This window comes from Cnephaeus nilssonii (assembly GCF_951640355.1).
Source record: "Cnephaeus nilssonii genome assembly, chromosome: 12".
NCBI classification, from domain to species: Eukaryota; Metazoa; Chordata; class Mammalia; order Chiroptera; family Vespertilionidae; genus Cnephaeus; species Cnephaeus nilssonii.
Genome location: NC_137083.1, coordinates 62,379,439 through 62,385,335, shown reverse-complemented (window position 1 = coordinate 62,385,335; position 5,897 = coordinate 62,379,439).

Sequence of the window (5,897 nt, the reverse complement as noted above, 5' to 3'; positions counted from 1 at the left end):
AGCCGGCTGCCTTCTGCCATAAATCAGAGGCCACCCCTGCCCCTGCCCAGGCAGGGACAAAGGCCCCCCAGCCCACTCGCCATGCACCTTAAGAGAAGGCAGCTTCTCTCCCAGGAGTGTGGGCCCCTTACAGGGCCTGAGCAGTTGGCAGCAGGGGGAGGGGAGGCTGTGAGGCCGCGCTGAGGCCCACAGGAGCAGCGGAAAGCCGGGAACAGCTGGCGGAAAGGAACAAGGAAGTGGCAGCTCTGTCTCCTCTGTGTTGAGGAAAATGACGCCTGTTGTACGGCGGGTCCCTCGGGAGGCTGGGTGGAGGAGAGGCAAAGAGCTGCCAAGTCAAATCCTGGAGCAGATGCTTCCTGCTGGTGACCTCGGGCAAGTCGTTTAACTTCAGCAGTTACATGTTCTTCGCTGTGCCATGTCGCTCTAATAGCACCCGCCTCAGAGAGTCTGTGAAGGTTAAACCAATGAATGGCTGGAAAGAGCGCTCAGCACGGTACCTGGCACGTTGGCAATAACTCTTTTTTTTTCTCTCTCTCTAAAACTGTGGTTTCATTGATTTTTAGAGAGAGAGGAAGGGAGAGAGATAGAAAAATCGATGAGAGAGAAACTTCATCCATCGGCTGCCTCCTGCATGCACCCCTCCTGGGGATGGAGCCCCAAAACCAAGCATGTGCCCTGACCGGGAATTGAACCCGTGACCTTTTGGTTCCTGGGTCGACACTCAACTGCTGAGCTGCACCAGCCAGGCGACTATAACTCTTTTTTTTGTTAAAGGTATTATACACGTAGTCTTTTTTTTTTTTTAAATAGATTTTCATTGATTTCACAGAGGAAGGGAGAGGGAAAGAGAGATAGAAACATCAATGATGAGAGAGAATCATTGATGGGCTGCCTCCTGCACATCCCCTACTGGGAATAAAGCCTGCAACCCAGGCATGTGCCCTTGGCTGGAATCAAACCTGGGACCTTTCAGTCCACAGGCTGACTCTATCCACTGAGCCAAACCAGCTAGGGCGTGACTATAACTCTTATTACTTCTCTTATGTGATCTCTACTTGTCACCCCAACCATGCAGATGGGGGTTCGGGGGAAGCAGAGTTTGCCACTCCAAAATACATCTATTGGGATTTGCTTATTTTAAGCTTTTTTAAAAAAACAAACAAACAAAAAACTCAGAAAGAACCCTTGAACCTCCCCCTTTACCTGTCGAAAGGGAATTCCGATAAAGACCTGCTTTAAGGAAGGGGACTGTTTATTACATTAGCATCATAATATGATCTGAGTGTTGCAGGCAAGGAGGAACCTAGCTAATTCTGTTTCTTAGACTCCCCTCAGTGTCCCATTGTTCCCGGGAGGCCCTGCAATAATTTGTTTACTAAGTATTGAGCCTTCTAATCTACCTGTGAATTGCTGCTTTCCCTTTGAAGTCACAGACCCCTGCCTCCCTCTCCTTAGTCAGAATCCTATATAATAAAAGCCTAATATGCAAATCAACCAAACAGCAGATGATTGGTGGAGTGACTGGTCGCTATGATATGCACTGACCACCGGAGGCAGACTCTCAATGCAGGAGCTGCCCCCAGCCCGCAGGCCCCAGGCCAGCCAAGGTGGGTGCCAGCGGGGACCCCCCCGATCGCCCCACCAGTCATCCCACAGATTGGCCCTGATCGCCGGTCAGGCCTAGGGACCCTACCCGTGCATGAATTTCATGCACCAGGCCTCTAGTAGTACATAAGCCTCAACTGCCCTGTTTGTCCTGTTCCATATTCTTAGGGAACACTCCGTGTGTACATATGTGATAAATGTGGTTATTGTCTCCTGTTAATCGATCTCATGCCAATTTGATTATTGGACCAGTCAGAAGCACTCAGAAGGTAGAAGGAAGATTATTTCCCAACCCCACAGGCCTTTCTTCCCATTGTACAGGTGCAGAATTTAAGCCAGGGAAGCAGCTCAAAGTCACGCTGGGAATACACCACAGAGCCTGGATCCACCGTCAGGTTCTTTACCTCAGGGCCTGGCCAGGCCTGTCTACACTGATCCCTGGCCAGCCAGGCTGGCCCCATCTTGGCATGACCTACCCGGCCTCCGAGAGGGGGTGGAGGCTCCCACTTCCAGCATCTTTTGGGGTCATTCTTTCCGAGAGTCCAAGATGGAGCACTGGCCCAGGTGGCTCAGTTGGTTGGAGCATCGTCCTGTACACCAAAAGGTTGTGGGTTCGATTCCCAGTCAGGGCACATACCTAGGTTTCGGGTTTGATCCCCAGTTTTGGCATGTACGAAAGGCAACCAATCGATGTTTCTCTTTCCTCTCCCCTCTCCCTTCCTCTCTCTCTCAAATCAATGGGCATATCTTCCAGTGAGGATAAAACAATTAAAAAGATGGAGTGCTTGTGTCCTCCTCCTACTCCTTGTAAACTTTGTTATCACCAGGAGCTCGAGCCCCCCCAGTCATCCCTGGTCACTCTGACTCCCCACTACTTACTTCTCTGTGTGTCCCCCACTCTGCCCAGCCCCTCCTCCTGCCCTCCCACAGTGCCTACTTCAGCCCCCCCCCCCCGCCCCCCCAGCCTTCTCCCTGCCTTGTCAGCACCTCAGGGTGGCTGGAGAGCATGCCGCCACTTGGCTGACCAGTTTCACGTCAAATTCATGGCCACAAACCTCAGCAGACACACAATCCCCAGTGTGGGGCGTGCAGAAGGCAGTCGATCAATGATTTTCTCATCATTGATGTTTCTATCTCTCTTGCCCTCTCCCTTCTTCTCTGAAATCAATAAAAATATATTTAAAAAATAAAAGAAAACATACAGCTGAATAGTATATTCAGAGTGGTGTAACCATCACCACAATCGATTTTAGAATATCTCATTCACTCCCCAAAGAACCCCTGTACCCTTAACATTCACCCCTATTTCCTACCACCACTCATTCCCCAGCTCTAGACTACCATTCATCCATACCTTTTCTCTATGGATTTGCCTATTCTGGACATTTCATGTAAGTGAATCATACAATAGGTGGTCCTTTGTATCTGACTTCTTTCCCTTAGCATGTTTTCAAGGGTTATCTATATTGTACCATTTATTAGTACTTCATTCCTCTTTATTGCCAAATAATGCTCCATTGTACACATATACTGTATTTTATTCATCCATTCATCCATTGATGGACACTTGGGTTGTTTCCACTTTTTGGCTGTTACAAACATTCATGTGTAAGTTTTTTGTGTATATATGCTTTAATGTTTCTTGGGTATATTACCAGGAGTGGAGTTGCTGGGTCATGTGGAAACTCTGTCTTTAACCTTTGAAGAACTGCCAAATTGTTTTCCAAAGTGGCTGCAACATTTTATATTCCCACCAGCAATATGGGAAGGTTCCCATTTCTCCACATCCTCAACGACACTTACTATCTGACTTTTTCATTACAGCCATCCTAGTGGATGTGAAGTGGTATCTCCGTGTGTGTGTGTGTGTGTGTGTGTGTGTGTGTGTGTGTGTTTAAGATCATGGTTTACTTTATTTTATTTTTAAAATATATTTTTATTGATTTTTCAGAGAGGGAGAGGGAGAGAGAGATAGAAACATCAATGATGAGAGATAATCATTCATCTACTGCTTCCTGCACACCCCCTACTGGGGATTGAGCCCCCAACCCGGGCATGTGCCCTGGCCTCCTGCTTCATAGATCAGCACTCAATCACTGAGCCACAACAGCTGGGCACCTTTTCACTTTTTTGATGGTGTCCTTTGTAGCTCAAAAGTTAAAATTTTGATGAAGTCCATTTTACCTTTTGTTGCTTATAGTTTTGGTATCATATTTAAGGAACCATTGCCTAACCTAAGATTAGGAATATTTATCTCTATGTTTTCTTATAAGAGTTTTGTAATATTAGCTCTTACATCCAGGTCTTTAAGGATCCATTTTGAGCCAATTTTTGAATATGGTGTGAAGTATGGCTCTGTTGTTAGATGCATCCGTTTATAATTGTCACCTTTCTGATGGATTACCCTTTAATTATTATAAAACTAGGGACCCGTTGCAGGAATATTTCCTGCAAGACTTCTGGCGGGCTTCCCCCCGTACCCCCACCTCTCCCGCTGAGGCAGGCAGGGCGGGGCGGGCCGAACGGGTGGGACGCCTCCCGCCCGTCCCGCCCACCCAACCCAGCCCGCCTCGCCCCGCACTCCCGACCCTCTGAGTCTGCTGACTCAGCTGCCTCTGTGGCCCTGCGCTGCTGCTGCCTCTGATCACCCTAACCCGCCACGCACGCTGCCGCCTCCTCAGCCCCGCGTGCTGCTTCTGCGCGCCCCACCCGCCTTGCCACGCCCCGCCCACAGCCACCACCGCCTCCAAGGCCACCTCGGCCTCGCACACCGCCCGCCACGTCCCGCCTGCCGCCTCCACTGCGCCCCCCCGCCCACCGCCGCCGCCGCCACCGCTGTGGCCAGGTCGCCGCCGCTCACACTGCCCACTGCCGCCTCAGAGGCCACCATGGCCGCGTGCTCCACAGCTGCGCCGCCGCCCACCCACGCAGCCGCCATGCTTTCTGCTTTCTTCACTCCTCCCTCCCTCAGCATATGCAAATTAACCGCCATCTTGTTCGCTCTGATTGGCTGTGGGTACGGTCAATTTGCATATTACTGTTTTATTAGATAAGATGTCCCTTTTTGTCTGATAATAATCTAGCCCCTCCAGTTTTCTTATGGTTGCTGTTTGCATGATATATCCTTTTCTGTCCTTTTACTTTAAATCTACTTGTATTTTTATAGTACTTTATTTTTTTTATATATATATATTTTTATTGATTTCAGAGAGAGGAAGGGAGAGGGTGAGGGAGAGGTAGATAGAAACATCAATGATGAGAGAGAATCATTGATTAGCTGCCTCCTGCACGCCCCCTACTGGGGATCGAGCCTGCAACCTGGCATGTGCCCTTGGCTGGAATCGAACCCGGGACCCTTCAGTCCTCAGGCCGACGCTCTATCCACTGAACCACACCAGCCAGGGCTATAGTACTTTATTTTTTAAAAATTGACTCTAGACAGAGAGAACATCGATATGAGAGAGAAACATCAGTTGGTTGCCTCCCATATGCACCCCAACCAGGGATTGAACTTGAGTATGTGCCCTGACCAGGAATCGAACCTGTGGCCTTTTGGTTTACAGGGTGATGCTCCAACCAACGTAGCCACACTGGCCATGGCTATTTGTATCTTTAAATCTTAAGTGTGTCCCCTATGGATAGTACATTGTTGGATCTTTTTTTTTTTTTATCCTCACCTGAGGATATATAATATTTTTCATTGAGTTTTAGAGATAGTGGAAGGGAGGGAGGAGTGGGGGAGAAAGAGAAGCATCGACATGAGAGAGACACATTGATTGGTTGCATGCACCTCGACCAGGGCTGGGCATCAAACCTGCAACTGAGGTACATGCCCTTAACTGGGAATCGAACCAACGACCCTTGGGTTCCAGGACGGATGCTCTAATCACTGAGCCACACCTACCAGGCTGGATCTTGTTTTGGATTTTTGTTTTTTTTTAAATATTTTTGTATTGATTTCAGAGAGGGAGAGAGAGAGATAGAAACATCAATGATGAGAGAGAATGATTGATCAGCTGCCTCCTGCATGCAACCCAGGCATGCGCCCCTGACTGGAATCGAACCCAGGACCTTTCAGTCCGCAGGCTGACGCTCTATCCACTGAGCCAAATCAGCTAGGGCTGTGTGTGTTTTTGCATTAAGTAAATATTTTCTAGTATAACACTTATTTATTTATTTTTATTTATTAGTATACCATTTAAATTACCCATTAATGACATATTTTTTACTATGTTTTTTGTTATTTTCTTAGTGGCTGCTCTAGGGTTTACCGTGGACGGCTTACCGTAATG